This window comes from Macaca thibetana, chromosome 11 (genome assembly GCF_024542745.1).
Source record: "Macaca thibetana thibetana isolate TM-01 chromosome 11, ASM2454274v1, whole genome shotgun sequence".
Classification (NCBI taxonomy): Eukaryota; Metazoa; Chordata; class Mammalia; order Primates; family Cercopithecidae; genus Macaca; species Macaca thibetana.
The window spans coordinates 104,251,718-104,277,271 of record NC_065588.1 but is presented as its reverse complement, the minus strand read 5'-3'; the positions used below and the strand labels follow the sequence as shown (position 1 = coordinate 104,277,271).

The 25,554-nt window shown below is 47.7% G+C and overlaps 2 protein-coding genes across 13 annotated transcripts in view; both read right to left on the bottom strand.

Moving 5' to 3' along the window:
- Nucleotides 1-25,554, bottom strand: part of ISCU (iron-sulfur cluster assembly enzyme) — a 627,706-nt gene that overhangs the window by 403,561 nt on the left and 198,591 nt on the right. Inside the window, exon 1 of one of the 8 annotated variants that reach the window (XM_050749896.1) lies at nt 15,562-15,565. The exons of 5 other annotated variants lie outside the window; for them this stretch is intronic. The gene's annotated coding sequence lies outside the window, so the exon portion shown is untranslated. Of the gene's footprint in view, nt 1-13,240; nt 13,245-13,780; nt 13,785-15,561; nt 15,566-25,554 lie in introns of those variants that run through there. 2 more of the 8 variants (XM_050749891.1, XM_050749897.1) reach the window with 2 other exon arrangements.
- WSCD2 (WSC domain containing 2) overlaps nt 1-25,554 on the bottom strand; it is a 125,905-nt gene that overhangs the window by 92,951 nt on the left and 7,400 nt on the right. The gene's annotated exons all lie outside the window — the stretch shown is intronic.

Here is a 25,554-nt window from a genome sequence, read left to right as displayed (position 1 = left end):
TTCTGAAGAAGCCCAGAGGAGGAAATGAGAAGAATGTGGCCAATGTCTTCAGGCTTGGAAGAGAATCTGAGGTCACCGGTCCCTCTGCTGTCCTTCCTTTCCACCCTCACCAGTATTCTGTGGCCAAGGGCAGGCCTTAGCTGGACTGTCTACCATCTTACCCCATCTCTGCCACTTGGCTTCTGTGCAACGTTGGGCAAGCGACTTCTTCCCTCCGTGAGCCTCATTGTCCCCATCTGTAAAGTGGGGAGGATGGTGATCCATTGGCCATGGCGAGGGCTTGAGATGACAATGCACAGTGAAGCCATGGTAAAACCTGCATGCGAGGGGTCTCATTCATTATTCTGATCAGGTGGAGCTTTTGTTTTACAGATAAGGGCACTGAGGGCCCAGAGTGGGAAAGCAACTCACCCACATCACACAGCCCAGCTGTGTGCTGGGTTCTGACCCATTCTGGACCCACCACAAGCTTCCCAGGCATCACAGGACTGAACATGCTGGTCATAGGAATGGCAAAACAAGAACTAAGCAGTGAGCACTCGCTTTCTGCTGGGCTCTGTGCTAAGCCGGGCTGCCAACAGAGTACCACAAACCAAGTGGCTTAAACAACAGAAATTTATTCTCTCCTGGTTCTGGAGGCTGGCAGTCAGAGGTCAAGGTGTTGGCAGGATTAGTTCCCTCTGGGGGCTGTGAGAGAATCTGTTTCAGGCCTCTCTTGAAGCTCCTGGTGATTTGCCAGCAATCTCTGGCATTCCTTGGCTCATCGAAATACCACCCTGATCTCTGCCTTCCTGTTCCCATGTCCTTTCTCCTGTGTTCAAGTCTGTGTGCAAATTTTCCCTTTTTCTAAGAACACCAGTCACATTGGATTAGGGGCCCACTCTACTCCACTGTGACTTCATCCTAATTTAACTAATGCCATCTGCAATGACCCTGTATCCAAATCAAGTCACATTCTGAAGTTCTGGGGGTTAGAACTTAGACATATGAATTTGGAGGGAGGAATACAATTCAACCCTTTATGGACCCCATATGCTTTATGATATTTTCTTATAACAGCTCTGCAAGGTAGATTGGAATCAATATTTCTACTTTACAGATGAGGAAAGTGAGGTTCAGAGAGCTGAAAAACTCCCCTAAAGCCACATATACAATGTGTGTGGTGGCAACACCAAGATTTAAACATCAGGTTGCACCTTTCCAAATTTCATTCTCTCTACCACACACCTGCCAGCCTCCAAACACATGCTTTCATCCGTCATCCCAATAACACAGTTAGGTGACTTCTGTTATTATTACCACTTTACAGGTGAGGAAACTGAAGCTCAGGGAGGTGATGGGACAAGGCCAACGGTTGCAAAGCTCGTCAGTGGCAGAGCTGGGATTTGAATGCAGGCACCTGGCTCCTGAGTTTGTGCTCTTGACAATGTCACCCCTCTCCTATTGAGAAATCCTGGGTGTGCTGCACAACACAGTATAGCATAATGTAATACAGTATATTGTGTTGTATTATTTATCACATCATATATGATATCTGACATGGTTTGGATCTATGTCCCCACCCAAATCTCATAGTCAATTGTAATCCCCAGTGTTGGAGGTGGGGCCTGATGAGAGGTGATTGGATCACGGGGGCGATTTCTCTCTTGGTGCTGTTCTCCTGATAGTGAGTGAGTTCTCATGAGCTCTGGTTGTTTGAGTGTGTGGCACCTCCCCCGCCGGCCTCTCTTGCTCCTGCTTTGGCCATGTAAGATGATCCTGCTTCCCCTTTGCATTCTGCTATGATTGTAAGTTTCCTGAGGCCTCCCCAGAAGCCAAGCAAATGCCAGCATCATGATTCCTCTACAGCCTGCCTAACTGTCAGCCAATTAAACCTCTTTTCTTTATAAATTACCCAGTCTCAAGTATTTCTTTACAGCAATACAAGAACAGACCAATACAACATACTATCTTGTCATATCCTATCCTGTAGCTACAAAGTAACTAGGGTGGGATTTAAAGTAAGCTCTGTCCACCTCAGACTGCAGGCTCTGAAGTGACTCCTTAGAATCAGCCCATCCCACCAACCAAATTCCTGCAGAACTCACAGCAACGGTTCATTTTCACGTTGAGTCTTGAAAGCAGCTCACCTTCAGAAGCCACCCTTGGCAGCCTCTAAAGGCCAAGCAGTCACACTCCTCATCCTGACAAGCTCCTAAATTAACTATGAAGCTGTAATGATGTAACAGGGCTCTCATGTTATCATACCGTGTCTAATATCTCCATATCTCCATGGAGGCCCCTGGCAGAGCCCTGGTTGGGCAAATTTCCTTTGTCTCAGCACATAGGGAAACCTCAGGAGCCCTCACAGCCAGAAATACCCTCAACAGTACTGAACAGTACTGTTGGCTGCCAGGGGCAGATTGTATAGGAGAAAAGCCAACGCTGAGAAAAACAAATGATGGCAAGGACCATCCTCCCACGCCTGCATTCCCCAGCAAGAGATGCTGCAGGGGCTTTCCGGGGCAAGGAGAGAGATTCCTCCCCTGGGCAGAGCCAACTCATAGTCGAAGAGCAAGAATAAGAATTCCTCATGCTCAGGTGAATCCAAGAAGTTGCAGTGGGGATTTCAGAACATCACTAGCTCATTTGTTTCAGCAAGACGGCCATTCATCAATCTATGAGAGTTCATTGAGCATCTATTGATGTGCCAGGCTCTGTGTGCTGGGGATGCAGAGATGAACAAGACAGAGTCTCACCCTCCATGGGAGTCAAGACTGAGAGGCCAGAGGCATAACACTGTAGTACTGTGGAGCCCTAACTTAGCCACTTTCCTCTCTGCCTTGGTTCTCTCATCTGTGGAATGGGCATACTGTGAGTAGTTTCTCTCACAGAGCTGTTGTGAGAACTAAATGTGTCACTATAACAAAAGAGGCTTAGGACAGAGTCTGGTGTACTGAAAGCATGACAGGCACACTGGCTATCAGCACCAGCATCATCACCAGGGCTGTGATGGGGAAGCAGCAAGGACTAAGGAGAGCCAGCTGGAGAAGGAGGTGTCAAGAGTGACACCTGAGAAGATGATGCCATATTAAGAGAAGGAAACCAGATGGAGAACGGCCAGGGCAATCTCCAGAGGTGGGACAGGGCTGTGTCCCTTTCAGAGACACAGAAGAGGCTACGATGGCTGGAGCACAGTGAGCTTTGATTTTATTCTAGGGGCCACAGAAGGTCTTTAACCATCAGATGTGTGTTTCCAGGAAGAACTCTGGCTGTAGTGTGCAAGATGTTACAGAATCCAGGCAAAAGACAGATGGCTTGGATCAGAATAGCCAGAGGTGAAGGTACAAGCATTAAAGACACAAAGAGGGTAATGTTGGTTCCACGAGGACGGGGAGGGATCTGTTTTGTTCACCATTGTACTGCCAGTGCCTGGCACAAATGGGGTGCTCAGGTAATACTTGTGGCTTGAGTAGGCATGGAGGGTGAGGGAGAGGGAGGACTTGAGTATGATGACTTGGGCAGTCGGCAGGATGTCAGGGAGGGATGAAGGGCTGGGACAGGAGACCCGGGAGTCCCCTAGGATATAACATCCCTGTTTATTCTGCTGTGAGAGAAGCATCATCGCCTCCTTTATCTTCCAGAGATGAAAATGGAGACTCAGAGAGACAAAGCAACTTACCTGAGATCACACAGCACAGAAGGGGCACATATTGGGCCTTGCATCTAGGGCTGTTTTGGCCACTCCTTACCTGGCCCAGTGGCCCTGTGTATAAGGAACCCCCCAGGGACTTGTCATAGGGGAAAGGATGGGAACACGCTCAGCGTAACACCAGGTTGTATTTCACTGCTGAGAGCCTCAGGCTCTTCTCCAGAGTGAAACCTTGGAGCCAAGTTAAAGGGTGGCCTTCATTGCTGGCTGTGTCTCAGCGGTGTGCTCTGAACTCGAACCTCTCCTACTCTCTCCCTTTGTGGCTGCTATCATCCACGCCTCGCCAGGGGCAATTTAATCTCTGGGTGTCCAGTTCTCTGACATGCTCCAGAAACGAGGTCAGTAGGGTGAATTGCAGCATTAGCATAAATTATTGACCCAGAGGTATATGGCCACTGAAGGACTTTATGTGTAGCCCACACTCAGACATTCCGTAAGTACAGGCTGTGCAGAGAACGCAGAAGGAATCTGCCGAGTGTAGGATGTTGGCTGACATGGTATCAGCCTCAGACAGCCTGTAGTGCCTGGGTGTTTGCGTGGCCTCAAAGGAGCCTCCCACAAGTTACGAGATATTTTCCAAAGGAATTCATCTGTATTTGATTTCCCTAAATTTTTCTCTCTTTCTCATTTCAAGCAGGTGGACAATTTTGTTGTGACCCTCAGTCCCAAGAATATATTTGCAGGGCAGGAGACAGTGTTTTCAGGAAGCCAGTCTAGAGTCACAAACACAAATGTCTACCAGGGCCAAGGAAGGGAGAGGAGGCCGCTCGCAACAAGATGAGGAAGAACAAATGGAGGAGCTCACCCGACTCTGGGTTGGGGACTTGGGGGAGACAGCAGCTGGCACTCAGCTCCAGCCCATGGTTGCTTGGAATATCCTAAGTTTTTAAGAGAATTTGGACATCTGGGTTTTCATAGAAAATATTCAACTTTTTAAATCTTGGAAGCTAAAGTAATTAATTTAAAAAGATACAAAAAAGGGAAAACTGTGGGGAGGGTAAAAAGATCAGTCATGGCCGGCAGCTCCGGGGGTAGGAGAGAAATAGGTGGGGCCCAGAGGATTTGGGGGCCATGAAACTCTTCGATATGACACTGTAATGGTGGACACATGTCATTACACACTTGTCAAAACCCAAAGACTGTGCAACATGGAGTGAACTCCAATGTAGGCCGTGAACTTTAGGTAATAATAATATATCAATATTGGTTCATCAGTGGTGCCAAATGACCCTCACTAAGACCAGATGGTCGTATAATAGTGGAGTGAGGGACAGAGTGGAAAGAGTATATGGAGGAACTCTCTGTACTTTGCTACTCAATTTTTCTGTAAACTGAACATTGCCCTCCAAAATAAAGTCTATTATGACAAACAAAAAGCAAACAAACAAACAACCAAGAAGCCACAGAGAAACATCTGGGGCCCTCATTCAATTTTACAACTGCCTGTTTGCAAATTCTGTTGAAAGCTCATTGATGAGCTTACGGGGCGGAGTCCTGGGGAGGAGAGTGGAAGTGAGAAGGTGATTTATCTGGGACAGGGAACAGGTCAGAGGTTCCAGACAAGTCCTGGCAGTGCCTGAGGGAAGCATCTAGACACGTAGTGCCAGAAATACCAATGTGGCAGAGCTTCGCCTGTTGCTCCAAGCTTGGCTCAGAATAGCAGAGTTTCTAGACTTGGAGGAAACATGCTGGATGGCTAGTTGGGGTTTGGTGGTGACCAGGGAGATATTCAGCCATCCTGGGAGCGGAGGAGCCTCAGTAATGACTGAAATTAGAGTTTTTCTACAACTCAGTAGAGACTCCAAGTCGAATTTGACTTAATTTAAAAAGATTCAAGAAAGTTGACATTTCTGGTACACCTGCATTTGTGGGCTTAAATAGATTTCTTGATACCCACAACCCACACCTGTCCACCTTAGCGGAATTCAACAATCTGTCAAATCAGATTTTTTAATGTGTTGGCTCCTTAAATATATAGATGAGGTAGGATTTCAACCCATTCTTAGAAAGGCTCTGCTCAACAACCCATGGTCATCCCTCTACTACTGGGTCCCGCTTATAGGGAAATGAACACTTATGAAGACCCTACTATGCACCAGCCAGTACATGGGTATTATTCTAAACAGTTATAACTGCTACTATTGATTGGGTGCTTACTATGTGCTGAGCTAGCCTGACTTGTTAACCTGTGAGTTAACCCATTGTACAGAGGAGGAAACAGCTCAGAGGTACTAAATGGTGGGTTGAGGTTGCCTGGTGCTAAGTGGTGGGGCCAGGACATGGACCTGGGCCTGCCTGGTTTCAGAGCATGTGTTCCTCCTGCTCCTGTTTGTGAAGAACCAAATCTACTGCTTTCATCTTCTCACCATCTGACAATCTATTCACACAACGCAAAGCCAAATAAAAATTATATTTTTTGCTCACGTGAGATTTTTAGAGTTTTGGCAAGCATTTAGGAAGCATCTGACAAACACTTTCAAAATATTACATTTGAACAATATTTGAACTGCAGCAGATGGCTTGTTGGTATGTGTGTGGGGGGCACAGCCTGGGCAGTGTCGATGTATATTTCAAAGAGCTCAACATGCCACTTCCTATGTGGGGTCTCCAACAGTTCCCTACATCTTTTGAATAGCCTGGGAGAGGTTGGGAGTCTTTTCAGATCATCTTCATCTTCCCAGACGATATGGGAGGCAGAATGATAACAACAGTATTTGACATTCTTAATATTTATGGAGCTATGTGCCAGGCACTGGGCTGTGCTCTTTGCATAGATTATCTCATTTAAATCTCACCACAGACCTACAGAGGAGGTACTATTCTTATCCCCATCATCTCGATAAGAACACTGAGGCTCAGAAAAGTGATATAAACTGCCCAAGGTCACAAAACTCACAAGTGGTAGGGCTGGGATTTGAACCTAGGTCTCTCTGACTCACAGAGATCACATACCACCGAGATTCCTGGGGTCTTCCAGTCGTAAGCAGGGCCTTTCAGTCAGTGTTGACCTCTTGGGACTATCATAAGAATCATACTGCCATTTCTTCTGTCAGTCATTCAGTCATTCAACAACCAGAAAATGTATCGGGTCCTTATTCTAGGCTTGATAAGACACACACGGCTGAATAAAATTTTGTCTCCCCACTGAGAGCCATGATTGGTGTATGCATATGGTACTAGCTGTGCATCACGAAGAACAGTAATTCTGGTCCTGGGGTACAGGGTCCGCCATCACACCCTTAACAGTACTCCCATACACCAACTCTCCTCCATCCATATCAAAACTTACTGTGTCCCATTCTTCCACTTCCAACATACTAATATGCTAATAGCAAAACCTTATCATATCTAAGCTGGAGTGAATCTTACGAACTGTCCCCATTATATAGATGAGGAAACTGAGGGTCCCACAAAAGAATGTGACTTGGCTGAGGTCACAGAGCAGATCCAAAACCAAAACCCAGGTCTCCTCACTCCTCTTTCAGAATTCTTTCCACAACATTACCCTGCAGCTGCAGGCTGGGATCTGGGGCATTCTCACCATGTCTCACGTGGTACTTCTAGGTGGTACACAGATAAACTCTTCTTAAAATGTCAATAGTTATGTAATTATTTTAATGGGAATAGTTACAAAAATCATAAGTGCCCATCACACCTTGATTGCATGTGTATTATTGCTTAGAATGAAGCAATAATAAATAATGAGTTCATCTGGATTCATGAAAAACATGCAGCTCTGGGAAAGTTATTGAAGATAGACTAATAAATGCTGGAGTTTGTGGACATTATCAGTCTGAAAAAGAAATGTTAATGGAGGTGATTCTGGACTCTTGTGCACGACAGTGGGGAGATGCCTTTCCTCTGAGAAGCTTCCTGGAACCCTCTTGTGGCAACTAGAATGCTACCCCAAAGATATCCACGTCCTAATCCCCATATCCTGTGAACATGTCACCTGTCATGCAAGCAAAAGGGACTTTGCAGATGTGATTAAGCTAGGAATCTTGAGAAGGGGAGATTATCCTGGATTATCTCATGGATACAACATCATCCCAAGGGTCCTTATGAGGGTAGCAGGAGGGTCAGAGTCGGAGGAGACATGATAACAGAAACACAGCCCAGAGGGGTACAATTGCTGGCTTTGAGGACGAAAGGGGTCATGAGCCAAGGGATGTGGGTAACATCTAGAAGCTGGGAAAGGCAAGGAACCAATTTTCCTCTGGAGCCTCCAGAAGGAACTCAGTACTGCCAGTATCTGGATGTCAGCCTGGTGAACCCATGTTGTACTCCTGACCTTCAGAACTGTAGTAGAATAAATGCTTGCTGTTTTAAGCCATCGGGTTTGTGGTAATTTGTTACAGCAGCTATTGGAAACTAATACCCCCTTCGCAACTCCAGGACACCATCTACCCACTCTGAGGACGCTCAGGGGGCCCTGAACTTCCCTCCTGGTGCCTCTGCTTTCTCTAATCCAGTAACAACAGGAATACCTTCAGCTTAATGCTTTACAACCATGTGTTGAGCATCACACTTCATCTAGACTAAGAAAAACCTTCCAGCAGCATTAAGGCAAGCAGAACCACCACCACCTCCATTTCTCAGATCTGTCTGCTGTCTTCCATTTGCCCCTCCAGACACGCTCTCCCCCTTCATTTGCCCTGCTGTCTACCTGGAGGTGGCCTGGGGGAACCACATCAATGAACTTTCTGCTTCCCTGACTTCCACTAGAGTTTGGCAAACGGGATGCCCTGGCAGGATACTGGAAGCTGGGTCAAGGATGTTCAGGGCATACATTTCTTTCCCCATCACCTCTCCCTCGGTGGAGCCACCAGGGTTGGCTGAGCCCCTCTACCAAAGAACATGGCACTGCAGGTGACCCTCTCCATAGAGCTAATTTTTCTAGGCTTCTGCACTTCGTCTTTTCAGGCTTGGGGGTGATAACAGCTCCCCACTACCGCTAACTCTGGGAAGCTGCACCATCCCTTGTGATTTTCCCACATCCTGCCCCTATGGTAATAAGCCCTCACTCTTACCAGCATCCCCACTGATACTGCAGAATATGCAGACGCAGCACAGACAAGTGCCATCACTTCCAAGGTCAGGAACCAATAAGGGGTAGAGACAGTGGTGGAGGCTGAGTCCGTCTAAAACCCTCCGCCAGAGGTTGCCAGGATGGCTCATGGAGTGTGGGCTACAGAGAGCCACAGAGCACAGGTTTTATTTAATTATTTTCTTGACTTGAATTCATCACTAACACTGAGCCAGTGGCAGCTTTTAAATACAAACCCAGTCTCTAGGGCTCTTGAAAGATAAAATGAGCCGCACTGTTCTAAGTGCTTTCTGTGTTAACTTCTTTAATCCTCACAACTCTACAAGATAAGTAGTCATGCTATATCAGTTTTTGTTGTTTGTTTGTTTGTTTGAGACAGCGTCTCACTCTGTCACCCAGGCTGGAGTGCAGTGATGTGATCTCAGCTCACTGCAACCTCTACCTCCAGGTTTAAGCGATTCTCATGCCTCAGCCTCTCAAGTAGCTGGGGTTACAGGTGTGCACTACCACACCTGGCTAAGTTTTGTATTTCTAGTAGAGATGGGGTTTCACCATGTTGGCCAGACTGGCCTTGAACTCCCGACCTCGAGTGGTCTGCCCACCTTGGCCTCTCTCCCAAAGTGCTGGGATTACAGGCATGAGCCATCATGCCCGGGCAAACTCAGTTTTAAATGAGGAAGCAAAGGCACAAAGGTTAAACCACTTGCCTGAGTTTAGGGATCTGAACCTAGCACATTGATTGGTTCTGGTAAGCTGAGCCTCCAGATGTGGCATGGGCTCCCCGCTCCACCATGGTCTGCAACAGGCCCTTCTTATACCACCCACCTGGCCCCCAAAGGCCCATCGGGCTTCTGGGATGGCCCTGGTTAATTCCTGGGACTCATCTTAATCCCAGAGCAGGCTCTGCCACCAAGAGGGGAAGTTCTTCATCATCCCTAATGTGGCTCACCCTGAAAATGCACTATTCAGGGCTGAATTACACAGCATCAGTACCTGCCCAACCCTGTATTTCTCTGGCCACATCATGGATTTCTGATTGTGTCCAGCGCCTGGCTGGAGCCTGTGGGAGCCCAGCGCATATGTCCTGTGCCCAGGAGCACACAGAGCCCTTGTTCTCCTGGCCTCCCACCCTGCCCTGCTCAGGTTGAACCCTTGCCTTGGCCTGAATGGGGCTCTCACTTTATCCTTCCTTGGTCACAGCCCACCAATGGAGAAACCAAGCCAAGCAGAGGCACTTTCTAAAAATCTCTGAAATTGGAGCTGGCTGGGCCTCCTTCTTCAAGTGCAGCACACTCAGAATGGGCAGTTTTGCTGGGTTTTGCTTCTCTTCTTTTTCTCTTGGCCCTTCCTCAGGTTTCCTCCGAGCGTTCCCCCAGGGGAGCAGAGTGCAGCTAAATGCCCTCATTGTGAGAGCAACTGCAGCGTCCCCGATGCCTGGAGCTGGATCCAGGAGAGCAGTGACGCCCGTGGAAGGAGATCGATGGCCCTCCTGTCACACAGCCATTCTCCCATCTGGGCCAGTGTGTGCAGGAGGAGGGCTGGGAGGGAGTTAAGAGAATGTTGGAAAGAATTGGCTTGACCTCAGGGGAGGCAAACACAATTCTAGAAAAAGATGAGAAGTGTTATCTGTCCAAAGAGAACAATTAATTCGTCATTAGCCCATGGAGTAGGTTTTCATCTCTAAAAACCCTCAGATCTGAGAGAGAGGGAACTAGATCAGGTCTCAGAGGGTGGCCTCAAGGGAGTCTCCAGTGAGTGTGTGGTTAATCAATATTCATGGCATTCCGGGAGATTCCCAGGAGGGCTGCATGGATCAGGAGGCACGGCAGAGTCAGGCCTAGATTCTAATCTTGACCTTCATTCTAAATGGCTGTGTACCTTGGGCGAGTCCCTTTCCCTCTGAACATCAATTTCCCCAAACATATAATAAGAGTTGAGTCCACCTCTGATCTTGATTCAGTAAATTCTGTACTCCATCTCTTCCCTCTTCCTGGCTAACAGAACCCCCATCCCTGGGAAGGAGGTCGTTTGCCAATTCCCAGGGAATGTGTTATGATTGCCCCAAACCAGTGGTTCTTAACTGGGGGCAATTTTTCCCCCTCTCCACCTGCATCAAGTGGATATTTGTCAATGTCTGGAGACATTTTTATTGTCGTGATTGCAGAGGAGGTGCTATGGGCATCTAGTGGCAGAGGCCAGGGATGCTGCTCAACACACTGCAATGCACAGGGCACTCCCCAATGCCCGCAAAAAGAAATTATCTCACCACAAATGTCAACAGGGCTGAGGATGAGAAAGCCTGCAGTAGATGGTAGGTCAGCAGTTTGACCAGTAGATGAATCTGCGGGACCTCATGGGAGTGAACTCTCTGGGAGAGGGCACAGGGAAGGAGTGAGGGACAGTGAGGGAAGCTCGAGTGCTGACCACATTGGACTCAGCCAAGCAGAAGCTGAGCACCGGGGCACCAAGGGGCCAGGGTGTGGGCTCATGCTCAGGCGGCAGGAGGCCAGATCCAAGAAGAAACTCAGGTCAGAGGAAGGGTTGTGAGGTAGGGACCGAAGCCAGGCTGCACTAGGAGGCTGGCTCCTGGAGGCTCCAACAAGGGGTCTTTTTTCCAGAGCTTCTCGCAGAGGTCTGCCCAAGTGCCTGCTGGGTCCAGCAACGTTCAGCCACATCGGCAACCCCACTGGGCTTGGCACCTGGACTTGTGTGCGGGGGCAGTCACTTCTGGGCAGGGTGGGCAGAGAGAGTGTCAAAGGGAAGGTCAAAGTGGATCCATTCCCAAGCATACACTGAGCACCTACTGCATATTGGGGTCCTGCCTGCCTCTCTCCTGTGTCACTGTATCCTCTTTACTTCTGCTTCTGTGCTCCGGCCAGGCATGCTATGTTCCTACCATACTCCAACTCCACCCTCTGTAGGGGACTTTCCATAAATCCATCCCTCACCCTTGAATATCCCCACCACACACACCCCTTTGCTTGGTCGAGTCCTGCTCATCCTTCCCATCCCAGACTCCACATCTCTTCCTGGGAGAGACCCTTTCAATCCCCCGAAATAAACCAAGTCTCCCTCCTCCATGTTCCCGTAACACTCTAGCCTCTCCCTTTGGAAAGCTCACAACACTTCCTTTAACGAACTTTGTTTACAGTTACAGAGGGTGAATTCTATACTCCCTCCTCTGCCCAGAGGGAAAGACAGAAGAATGGTTAAGCGTACAGCCTTTGGCATCAGTCAAAGGCAGGTTCAAACCCTGGCTCTGCCACCAACTGCATGACGTTGAGCAAACCCCCTCACCTCTCAGAGCCTCGGTTTCCCATCTATAAAATGAGGGTAATAATAACACCACGCTCATAGGGCTGTTGTTAGGATTAAATGAGATCCTCCTTGCAACATGCCCAGCACATAATAATCCATCATCATGATTATAATTATTATTATTACCATCATTAGCATGGTGGTTAAGAGCATGAACTCTTGGGCCACGCATCCAAAGTCAAATTGCCTGACCTCACTGGACCTCCATTTCCTTGTCTGTGAAATGGGAACAATAATAGTTCTTACCTCTTAGGGTTGTTGAGAACATCACATGAGCCAGTGTATGTGATGTCCTGAGAACAGTGCCTGGGGCATGGTAGGTGGAACATAAGGGTTTGTTACAATCATGTTGTAAGAGCCAGGGGATAGGAACTGGGTCCGTCTTGTTCACGGCCGTATCTACAGTAGGTGCTCAATAAATACTTGTTCACCGCGTTTCCACATAAGTAGCACACAGCCTAATTGTGTGTGTGTGGCGGGGTAGGGCGCGCATCATGGCCACACCATCACCATCTGGTTGGGGCTATATGTAGTGGTATATAAGATACTCTGGCCTCCAGAGAGCATCCCCCTGCCACTCTGAGGCTCAGCCTCAGCTTCCGCTTCTGTCAAGTGGGCCCTCAACAGGACTTTCATCACAGGAATGGGGGCCTGGGTGGTGGAGGCCAATGTTGGTGCATACTGAAAGCTTCTGACAGGCCTACGGGGGAGATTTCCAAAAAGAGAGAGTGGTAAAATACAGGGAGTTTTTGTTTGTTTGGTTGTTGGTTTAAACTGCAAAGCCAGTGTTGTGATTGGCTTCCATTCCAGCATTTAATTAAGTTGACATCGAGTCTCTGTTGTCTTTGGGTGAAAAGAAATAAAAGACCCTCCATTTGCTCAGAGGTTTCCCAATGTATAGCTTGACTGAAAATCTGTTGCAATCCCTCAGTTCCATTCTCTGCCCAGTCCCTGCCCATCCCACTGGGCCAGGGAGATCAAGGTTAAGGACCAAGAGGTTTCACATGGCCAGGGGTCTTTGTGAATTTTACAGGGTTTCCTGCAAATTACTCTAAAGTGAAGCCTTCCAAAATTAGCATGCCAGTGAGAATCCTTTGATCATGTCTCCTCTGCTGACTAAACAGAAAGGAAAGGGACACTGGGGTGATGCCTATTACCTGAAGGTGGGTTGTGCCTCCTTGAGCCCCCACCTTGAAGTCAGCCTCAGACTCTGAGTCAGACATGCCCAGCTCCACACCTGCTGTGTGACTGTGGGCAACTCACTCCCCCTCTCTGATCCTCAGAGGCCTCATTTGTAAAAATGGGATGATAACAGTAATCACAGGATATTGTCAGGGGCTCCACTGAAGTGATCCATCCACAATGTTTAGCTTGGTTTCTGGCACTTAGTAAGAACTCAATAAACAGCAGTCATTGTTATTGTATAACATCATCCAACACTTGCAAAGACTCTAGGCTTGGCTTCCTAAGACCTAGGTTCCAGCCTGGTTCTACCACTCATTTCTGAGTGGTTTTTACTCACATCATGTTACCCCTAACCTCTCTGATCTTCCTCCATTATATGATGAGAGGAATTCAAGCCCTGGAGAAGATAATGAAGTGGATGAGAATGATCACCATCATAAGTATAATGGTAGTTCCATTTGTTAATTGATTCTATCACTGAACTGTTTCCAAAACCCTTACCTCCCACACTACCCCCACTGCCATTGCCCCAGCCCAGGCCCCACCATCTCACACCACACTCACTTATTCATTCAACAAACATGTAGTGAGCACCACAAAAGCCAGGCCCCCTTCTAGGTACTGGGGCTACATTGGCGAATACACAGGCGAACATCCCAGCCTTTGTGTGTAGCGGTTTTCAACTGGGAGTGGTTTTGCCACCCCTTCCCCACCTGAGGGGGCATTCAGCAAATGTCTGGAGATGACTTTCGGTTGTCACAGAAATCATGCTACCGGCATCTACTTAGTAGGGGCCAGGGATGCTGCTCAACATCCTACAATGCACAGGTTGGCCCCCACGCCACACAAAGAATGACCGAGCTCAAAATGTCAGTAATGCCAACGTGGCAAAACTCTGTTCTAGAGGGAAGACACAGGCAGTAAACAAAATAAATAAGTCATTCACAGGGTAGATTTGAAGGTGATAAGAGCTATGAAGAAAAGACAGACCTGTGGTGGGAGAGGCCAGGAATAGGGACGGAGGGGTGAAAATGTTGGTGATTGGATTTACCAAAGATCTTATGTGGGGTAGGAGAGAAGAAGCATGGTCATTTTCTTTTCTTTTCTTTTCTTTCTTTTTCTTTTTCTTTTCTTTTTTTGAGACAGGGTCTCACTTTGTCTCCCAGGCTGGGATGCAGTGGTGTGATCATAGCTTACTATAGTCCTTGACCCATCTCAGCTCAGAATGTTCAGCACCACACCCAGCTAATTTCTGTATTTTTTTTGTAGAGGCAGAGTTTTGCCACATTGCCCAGGCTGGTCTCAAACTCTTGAGCTCAAGCAATTAGTCTGCCTTGGCCTCCCAAAGTGCTGGAATTACAGGCATGAGCCACCATACCCGCTGTCCCTGACATTTCTGACCTGAGCGTCTAGAAGAATAAGTGAGTAAGGCAGCCCAATCCAAGCATCCCTTGATATCCACTCGCAACCCTCCCTTCCCCTGCCAATCCCTCCCCTGTTCCCTACATAGCAGCCCAGGAGAATCTTTCAATAGAAATTTTACACCTCGATTCTCTTCTCTAACCTCTAAGCCCCAGGGCTTCCAATGGCTGTTGGCACCCACCCTGACCCAAAGGCCTACCATGACATGAGCCCTGTAGGCTCCCCAATCTTCTTTCCCTTCCCACTCTCTACCCCTGCCTGACCCTGCTTCTCTTGAGTGGCTCAGGTCAGATGCCACCTCCTCCAGGAAGCTTCCTCAAGCAAAGAGCTCACTGAGCATGCTGGTCTGTGATGTCCTGTCTCCTCCACTGAGCTCTGTGTGGGTGGGCATCAGAGCTTCTTGCTCACCATTCCAGGGTGACCCACCGCCCAGGTTTGCCTGGGATCCAGTTTCCCAGGCCGGTTAGACATTCAGTACTAAAAGCGGAAAAATCCTAGGCAAACCACAACCAGTTGGTCACTCTCATTATATACTTGATGTTTAGAAGAGTCTAGGCCCAGCTAAGCTCAATTAATATCTGTTTAATAAATTGCAAGAGATGTATAAGTGTTTCGTATAGATGGATGAAGTTCATTGTTAATGAGTTAATAATCCAAAAGGACTAGCCGGACTTTTGGGAACCCCTGGAAGACCCTAACCCTGATCCATCCTGACTTGAGCTTGAAGGACCTATAAAAATCACAGCATCTCTGGTCTCCAGCCAGGGCCCAGGCCAACCCGTCAGTCTGTGCAGAAAGGGAGGTCAAGGCCATTGGAGAACACTTGGAGCATTTGAGTCCAAAGACCTAGTTCTCCTGAACCTGGACACCAGCCCACCATAGGCCTGGGCCTCAGCTGCCCCACCTTGGAGCCCCGTGTCCTGATTCAAATCCCTGCCCAGCCCTGTCATCTGAGCTCCATCTGGGACAATTTATCTCCCTGGACTGCAAAAGTAGGTATCTGAAAATGCTTCTCCCCAGGTTTTAGTTTTCTTTTTCTTTCATATTTTCTTTTAAAAATACTTTCTGGTGAAATCAATCCTCCATCCTTATCATGTTCTGAGAAAAGGGGCTAATTGTATCCTCTAGGCAGGTGGCCTCTGTGCCAGGACAAAAGCTGCTCTGGTTCCTTTCACACATGTAAATCTGGACCCCTGGGGGAATGACGGGACACAGTGGGGCACGCCCACACTCAACTAGAGAGTAACTTGGCTTAAAACAGGATTTCAGAGGATGTTCTCTGTGCATAAAGCCCAACCGCTGATGGTCCTGGTGGATGGGGACCCCCAAAGATAATTATCTTGGGGGATGGAAGGGACTTTTTTCATGACCACAATACAGAAGACAACGTAAAACAAAGATGTACAATTTGCATCATGTACAATGATGTGCAGTTTGCACAATGTAACTCCATCCAGGGCAAGAAACAACCCTGCCAACACCTTGAGACCCCTTCGAATAACATGCCCTCCTCTTCCCCAATCGAGGCAACTACCTTCATTTCAGGTTGATGGTGGTAATTTCTTCCTTGTTTTTATGTTTCCACCAAAGCATGCCTCCCTAAACACTATAACGTAGTTTAGCTTGTCTTTTGAGCATTTTATAACAATAATCCTGCAGCACATGCCCTTTTGTAGCTGGTTTTTTCACTCACCATTATTTTTGCACAGTGCCTCCTTTCATGGCTTATAGCTGTAGGTTGTTCATTGTCACTGCTGTGTACTATTCCTTGGTATATCTAAACCTAGTTTTACTTATCTATTCCACCATAATGGACATTTCAGCAGTTCTTGTTTTTCACAGTTATGAGTATTACAGAACAATAAAAGAATGTGTATACCGATTTCTGTTGAGTGTGTATCTTGACATAAAACAGCAGAGTCACAGGGCATGTATTGTGCTGCCTTAATAAATACTGCTGAACAGTTTTGCAAAGCAGTTGTACCAATTCACAGTCCCACCAGCAGTGTATGAGGGTCCTAAGGCCTCTTTGAACTCCATCTATTAACTCCACAGCTTTATTGTATATATGTGGCAGGCTTGGAGTGTTAGCCTGGGAAGCCTACTGAACAAGACCCAGCTGGTTCCCTGACCCCCAAAAGCAGGTAGAGGGGATGCAGTTTGGTTAGATCAACACACAGCGCTGTAATCACAAAACCTTAAGGAATGCTGTGGAGCTTGGAGAGCACACCAAGGGGAGCCCCAGAGGAACTTCCAGAAGCGATGCTTCACCCAAGACCTGAAGGAGGAGTTGCAATTAATCAGCTGAAGAGGGGTGGAGGTTGAGTGGCAAAGCATGCTGGGCAAGGGCACAGTATGTGCAAAGGTCCTGAGGTGGGAAGCAGCAAGGTGTGTTTAAGGAGCTGGGGGAAACAAAGGCCCAGAGAGGTCAAGAAAGTCTCCTGAGATGACATAGTAAGTGAGTAGCAGAGCTGGGTCTGGATTCCACTGCTTGGGGATCCTTTGTGCCCATGGGTGCAGCCAGTGTGAATGTAAACTGGTTCCCATGAAATGCAAGGCCCTGTCACAAGAGGCAGGGCCTGGATTCAGGGATGCCAGAGTTCAAATCTCTGCTCTGCCATGTCCGAGTTGTGTGAGCTTAGGCAGGTCCCTTTGCCTCTCAGAGTTTCCTCACCTGTAAAAAAGAGGACAGTAAGGGGAAAGCCACCAAGCTCAGGGCTGCTGGGGGGAGTAAAGGAGGCTGTGCTGGGAAAGGGCCTAGTATGGAGTGAGTGCTCACTCATGATAAGGGGTATCACTATCTCACCCCCTTTCCCCAGGCTGCCGGGGCTGCAGTTTTATAGGAGGAGCTAAGCTTTGTTGTGTACCTACCATGTTCCTGACGCCTCCTAGAAGGCAGAAGCTCCAAGGGTCTGCACGCTACAGATGAAAACACTGAGACTCAGAGAGGGGAAGTGAGTTGCTCTCCATCACACACAAACTGGGAGAGAGCTAGGATAGAATCTTCCCTCACACATAAGGACGGCAGCTGAATTACCTTCTCAGCCTCTGCAGAGAAAGTTTTATCCCAGGAAATCAATAGTGTGAAGCAGGAAATCAGAGAGAGCATTAATAATCTCAGGCAGCAAAATGAACTGCTTCGAAGCAGCCATTCTCGCTGAATTCCATCCACAAAGCCTGTTACAAATGGCACAGCTCAGAGGAAGACAGGTGCTCCCATGGCCATGAAAAAGGATGCTGAATGCATAACACGTATGACCCAGGTTTGTAGAACAACGGGCCAGTGTGTCTTTTGAGGTCATCCACAACACGAGCTCTCAACGTACAGACAGTACAGGCTCCGGGTCCCACATGCTGAGGAGACTTGGCTTTACAAGAAGTGGTCCAAGCGAGCTCACAGACACACTCATCTAGCCTGCCCTGTCTTTAAAATTGCCCACATTGGTGGAATTTACTTGGAAAAAAAAATCAAGATATGTGACCATCCTGGGCAGGCATTCTTGTGTGACAACAATAGGCTGAGGCTGGGAGAGGCTGCGCCCTCTGGATGGGGCCCTTGGTCTCTGGCTCACCATAGTCCTCCTCCTGTCTCATGCCTATGGGACCCACCTGTTCTGGAGGGATCTGGATTTGTGACTGTCCGCCTGCATCCCTGGTGCCATCCCAGCTTTCCGCTGCTAAACTGATGCAGGAGGTGGGGGTTTGTTAGGGAAGGGCCACTTTTGTCAACCAAATGGGAGGGAAGTGACTGATCCAAGGCTACACAGGGGTTAGTGGGATGCTCAGGTTGAGTCTTCAGGATGTGGAGTGCCTCCCATTGCCCTGGATACTTGTCGGGCCCCTGCCTGGCCTGTATTATCACCATGCTGATAATAATCACAATTGTAACATCAGTCGTATTAGGCGGGATTTACCAGGCACATTGCATGCTAGGGGCAATGCTAAGTACCTTGCATGCCTGATCTCATATCATCCTCACAGCAAGGCTCTGAGATGGGGACTAGATGGCTTGTTGACCAGTCATTTTAGTCTGACCAGTTATCTCTTCCCTTTCCTTGGTTAACTAAGTTCTGATTTTCCACTGGGGGCTCACCTCCTCCCCAGCTATCTTTGTGGCTCAGGAAGCCACATACAGTAATTCATCTCTCTCCCCCAAAGAGGTGTCAAGGTTGATCACATGACCCTGACCTGATCAAACAGCAGAGATCATTTCCCTGGTCGCTGTGACAGGTGCCAGGAGACTGTAGGTCTCGATTTCAGAATTGCTGGAACTGGGCTTTCAGATGCCACAATATAAGTAGGGAGAGACTGATGGGTGTTCAGAAGAAGACAGCTAGTCTAAAATGAAGCCCACACAGAGAAAATGGGAGCCAAAAGATTGGTGAAGCATGACGGAGAGCCTAGATGTGGTGATTCACACCTATAATCCCGTCACTTTGAAAGGCCAAGGTGGGAGGATCGCTTGAGGCGAGGAGTGTGAGACCAACCTGTGTAACAAAGCAAGACTCCATCTCTACAAAAAATTTTTTAAAAATTAGCCAGGCACAGTGGCACCCACCCACATCTCAGCTACTAAGGATGCTGAGGCAGGAGTATCTCTTGAGCCCAGGAGGTTGAGGCTGCAGGGAGCTATGACAGCACCTCTGCACTCCAGCCTGGGTGACAGAGCAAGACCTTGTCTCTAAAGAGAAATAAATACATATATAGAGAGAGAGAGTGAAGGAAGGAGAAAAGAAGGAAAAGAGAGAGGTGACCAGAAAGAAAGAGAGGGAGACCTGTAAGATGCCAAGCTCCTGGATCCAGCCAAGCCTGAAGCTAGTTACTAGTTATATAAGCCAATACATTTCATTTTATGCCTGAGAATAAAAGAGTGTAAGGATGTTTAAGTTGAGTTTTCTGTCACCTACAACCAATAGGATACTGATGAATGCAAACACTATCATTATCTCTATTTTATATGAGATTTTATTTATATGAGGAATCGGAGGCCAAGGAGATTGATGTAAATTATTCAAGGCCACACAGCTGTGAATTGGAGCACTTGTATTTGAGCAAGATCTGCTTTACACCTGAAGCTGCTAGGTTAGAAATCTTGGTCTCTTATAGGGCTGTCCCTCTGCCTCTAGGAGCTGAGGGTTGGAGATTTTAGAAATAGCATGTGTTCAGAGCTGCTGGTACCTGTGGTGTTTTGAGGAGGCCAGGGAGGGAAGAGAGGAGGCTGCATAAAAACGAAATATGTAATCATTATTTAAATCACTTCAGATGCCATAAGAAGAAAAATCAAAGCTTTCTGTGGCATTTCCCCAGTGCCATTTTTAATTCTACCTTATCAAAACACAGCTGGGATTAGTTTTTCAAAAAGGAAAAAGCTCCTTCGATTAAAAAAAAAAAATGTTCTAATAAAAGTTAAAATAGCCCACAGGCCCATCAAGTGACAAAGCAAGGAAGACAGGGGCATTTTAGCAACTTAAAGCAGATTAAGAAACTAATTTGTTGACTCTTTTCTCCAAAGCGCACCTCTCCCTTGGAAGGCTGTGTGTTTGGCATAATGAAGCTGGAATCACCCTGTTCTCTCTGTTCTTTGCAGGGATTTCAATAGGCTCCCACCTGAATTGAGGGGGGATAGCTGGGAGGCCTTTCTTCTTGTTCTGGCCAGGGTTTGACAGAATCATTCAATTCCCCTTTACTTAAACTCTTCACAAGGTTTCCCACTGCTGGGAGGGGCTCACAAGGCCCTGAAGACACTCCAGTTTCATCATATATCAGCTCCCCCCACCCCAAAAGCAGGAACCTGTGAATATGCGACCTTTACCTAGTACAAGAAACTTTGCAGATGTGACTAAGTTAAGGATTTTGAGGTGGAGAGATTATCCTGGATTACTCAGATAGGCCCAGTGGCATCACAAGGGTCCTGATGGGAGAGTCACAGCCAGAGACAAAGACATGACGATGGAAGCGGACATCAGAGTGGCTTGGGGCTATGAACCAAGGAATATGGGTGGCCCTCCAATGTTGGAAAAGGTAAGAAAGTGGATTCTCCCCCTAGAACCTCCAGAAGGAACCTAGCCCTGCTGACCCGTTTTAGACTTCTAACCTCCAGAACTGGAAGATAGTAAATTTGTATTGTTTAGAGCTGGGCATGGTGGTGTCCATCTGTAGTCCCAGCTACTCAGGGGGCCAAGGCAGGAGCGTCGCTTGAGTCCAGGAGTTCGAAACCAGCCTGGGCAATGTAGTGAGACTCTATCTCTTCAAAAAATTTTAAAAATTCACAAAAACAAACAAACAAATAAAAAAGAACAAAAAGTTTTTAAAAATTAACTGGGTGTGGTGGCCTCGCCTATAAGTCTCAGCTACTCGGGAGACTAAGGTGGGAGGATCAGCTGAGCCCAGGAATTCTAGGCTGCAGTGAGCTGTGATCATGACACTTGCATTCCAGCCTGGGTGATAGAGACTCCATCTCTAAAAAATAAATAAACAAGTAAATAAAGAAAGAAAGAAAAGAAAATAATTTAAAGATTGTATTGTTCAAGCCCTACTTTTGTGGACATTGTTTCCCATAGCCATAGGGTACTCATCTGCTCACGCCGAAAAGCAGCATGGGAGTGAAGGGGCCACAGGACCGGTCATGGATCAGGATGTGAAAGGCCCATGTTCTAGTCCCAGTTCTGCCACGATGCCCAGGAGGTGGGGAAGGCTGGCCGGCTGCTCCCTGGAACCCCTTCCAGAGCTGGCAGCCTTGCTCTGCTGAAGTTCACACTCATGGGGGCAGTGATCACAGCAGCCCAAGGCTTCATGACTGTAACAGGGGCTGGCAGGAGGTCAGGGGGCCAGCAAAGGCCCCTGGCTGGGGGGTCATGAGGGGTGAGGGCAGAAGATCTGGGCGGTCCAGGGGAGAAGACACTGACACCTCAATCCCCAGCACTTGAGGAACAAGCTGTGTGGGCCCCCAGCTACTACCATTGGTTCTTTTTGAATGACACACAGGTTTACCTCTCATGATCAGCCTGTGCTCAAAATCAAGCGGACAGACAGAGCAGCAGGTTGCCATAAAAGGTACGCCAGGATGGATTATGGGGAGAGGCCCTGATGCCCAGAGAATCCCCACGCCTCTTTACTCTGCTTATAGACAGTTAGCAGGTGCCTCGCCACTCTATGACCGAACTCACCTCTGACAAGACCTGAAATAAAAGCCACCCAATCACAATCATTACGTTACTAACTGGCACTTATGTAACCTGTACCATATGCTAGGCACCATTTTAGGTCATTGAATCTTCACTCAGCCCTTCCAGTTTTGTATCTCAGTTTTACAAATGAGGAAACAGAGGCAAAGAGAGGTTAACTCACAGTCCAAGGCCACTCAGCTGAGAAGCAGCAGAGCCAGGACTGAAACCCAGGCAGGCTGACCCTGGGCATGACTCAGAATGACTCCATCATCCTACCCCGTGTGCCTTCTGAGTTCTTGCCCTGGGCTGAGAACTCCCCATGCACAAGGTCACGTCATCTTCACAGCATCCTAGACACATCAGCTCAGCTCACCCTCCCTCTTTTGCAGGTGAGGAAACCGAGGCACAGAAAGGTGACGCCAGTGGCCCAAGGTTGTGTGGTCAGTTGATGGTCTCTCGAGCCTGATGCCTCTTCCCAGCTTTTCACTGCTGAGCTAGGTTCCTGCCCACTCGCCGCTGACTTTGGCCAGTCTGAGAGAGTTGCTGTTATTTAAAACCTACCGTGTCCCATTCTGACATTTCAGAGCCTCATATGGGCTTGTTCTCTCCCTACTAATAATGATGAATATTGTTCTGAGCATTTACTATGTGCTAGGCATTGTGCTTGGATTCTACATGAATTTACTTAAAAAACACTCATAGCAACCCGTGGAGAGGGCGTTATTGTTATCCCCATTTTACAGATAAGAAAACTGAGGCACGGGGGTTAAGACACTTGTCAAAAGTTAGAGAGTGAGCGAGTGGCTGCTCTGGGCTGTGAAGCCAAGCAGTTTCAGTCTAAAGCCCATGCTGGTAACTCCAACACTCCACAGCTTCAAATTCGCTCACTTTGGAGCACGTGCCACTCTGGACCCTAATCTCTTCCCCATCTGAAAATGAGCTGAGAAAATTCTTCCTACGTGCAGGTGCTGGGTCTGTTCCAAGTTCCCAGTTCACTGGGCTGGTGAGGGAGTCTTCCATAAAAATGGAAACAAGAAGAAGAACACCTCCTAGAATCACTACAAGTCATTCAGCCATAAATTCTCTCTCGTTTGAAAGTATGTTTCCCCCAATTAATTCCACCCCATACAACTATCAAATTTTATTTGGAGTCAGACCTCCAATGCCTAAGGAATGATCCGGGAACTCACACCTTTCGTATTTTCTTTCCTAAGGTGGTAAGCTGAAGCTGCTCTTCTCAGTCTGGGACCTAAGAATTCTGGGGTTCAGAGAGCAATAGGATCCACCCATCTGATGGTGCTAAGTACAGGACACTCATTCATTCATTCTTTCAACAAACATTGAGCACCTACTATGCGCCAGTCCCACCTTGGTGCACAGGCACAGCTGTGAACATGAAGCACGCTGCCCTCCCAGGACAATTATCCATGTGTCTCCTCTGTCCTCTCAGGGGGCATCACTACCCAAGCCCATCAAGTTGGGCTCATCTCCCAGGGCCCAGCGCAGGACCTGGAAGCTCTGAAATGAAATAGGTGCCTAATAAAGGAGTGTTAAACAAATGAATGGATGCACAAACATGTTTATGAATCAAGCAAATCACTAAATAACGTTCATGGGAGAGGAAGCTGAAGTTCAAAGAGAAAACTTACCGGAGATGCCCCAGATGGTGTGAAGAGGCAGAAACTGACTGATTCATCACAAGCCCTGAACAGATGCCCACAGCCACAGACACTTTAGTGCTAGGAAGAATCCTAGTTATGCCCACTGGAGAAATGACTTATCTTCTGGCTAAGATGACCATTGTTGAGTACTTACTCTACACTGAGCATGATCTCATTGAATCCCTGTAACAACCCTATGAGGTAGGTATTATTATTGCCATTTTACAGATGAGGACATGGAGGCACCATGAGCCCGTGCAACCTGCTCAAGATCACACAGCCTATAAGCTAGCAAGCTGGGATCGGAAGTGAACCTGTTCAACCCCAAAGCCCAAGTTCTTAGCCCTCACTCCTAAGGCACAACAGAGTTAAATGGGGCATTTTTTGCCCAGCTACTGGACATGTATGAAGATGCCATCATATTTTTTCGAGGCCGGGGCATCTGTGGCAGGCTGGCTCACCCATCTCCATCCAATATCCTGTCGCAGTGGTGGGTCTTCCACATGCTGGTCATCGAATGACAGAACCTCACTTCTCAGAGTCCTCTCCAGCCTGATTTCTGCATGTGCCCACCTCCCACAGGAGATATAGAAGGTGAAAGCAAGTGTCATGAGACAGGCTGTGGTGCTGTTCCTTCTGCCACGCACAGGCAAGAAGGTGCTTTGGGTTCTGCAGCAGTTGTAGCTCATGTACAGCTGTCCTCGGTGTATGGCGGATGACACTGAGGCTGAGAGGGACCCGTTGGCTGCTGTTAAGTGGCTAAGATCTGAACTAGATTTGCCTGATTTCAAAGAATGTTCATTTCTTGAGCATCTATCACATACCAGACACTGTCTAGGTACAGTTAGATGTCACTAATCCAACATTGTGAAAAATGAAGAATTCTTTGTAAGTGAATTTTTCAGACACGAGAGGCTACCTACACAGAAACATTTATTAGTTTAGCCATGGGATCAAATACTTTATTCAATGAATTATTCCTTACCCTTGCTCCTGCCTACTAAATAGGATTTAACTATTTCTTGGGGCCAGCAAAGAGGCTGGCCATTTCAGTGTCCTATAACATTCAGCTGGACAGAAGTTATGAGATGAGGTTGTTGGACCACTACACTAAATTCCCCCAAGCTGTCATTCTTTTATTTCTATGCTTTTTATTTTTGCAATCTCTTCATCTTTACCCTTGTTTCCAGGCTGTCAGCTGTTGCTTCTGCCTGCTGTCACTGTGTCCTCTCTACCATTCTACACTCTCATCATTTGCTTCTTCTACGTGCTAGAGGCCTGGGAAATCAGGTCACCAAGCTCATCACAATGGTGTGCAGAGAAAGAGTAAACAGGCCCTGAGTGAGGGAATGCTGGCTCCTTTCTGACATGGGCACTGTAGAAATTAAATCAGACTACTTTCTTAATGTGTTTTATAGAGAGTTGAGTTTCCAGGGTAAATGGCATGCAGTTGTAATGGTGATACACCTAAGAGCTATGTGAAAATTAAAACTAATGTAATTGTTCCAGAGATTCTAGCTTTTCTACCTGTCCCACCAGGGAGGCTTTCAAAATGCAAAGAGCCCAGGACACTGGAGTGTAAACGGATATTCTAGGGGGAGAAATCAGGGCCATCTTAGCCAAGTGGGGAAGAAACGTGGGTAATCCACTATCTCTGCAGGCTTAGGGACTTTCCATGAACCTGCGAATCCAGAGCCCAGTATGCTCAGTCCCCAGTCCTGGTGAGTAGTCTGCCTTTCACTGTCCTAGCAGGAGACCCTCCAGCCATTCAGTCACCCACACCTGCCCAGCCTCAGCCTCACTGATAAACCCACATCCTCAGGCCTGTGGGGATGTACCCTGGCCTGGCGCATGCCTTTCCAGGTTAACAAAGGAGAGGGAGAGAAAAGGGAAAGCTTCCTCCGAGGAGTTCCTGAAACCGTGCATCACCCCCACCTGGGAAAGACACAGCGGGGAGGCATGGGGAGGAGTAGCTGAGAACACGGGCTTTGAGATCAGAGAGACCTGGGCTCTACCATGCACTGGCTCTGTGACTTTAGATAAGTGAATGAATCTCTCTGAGCC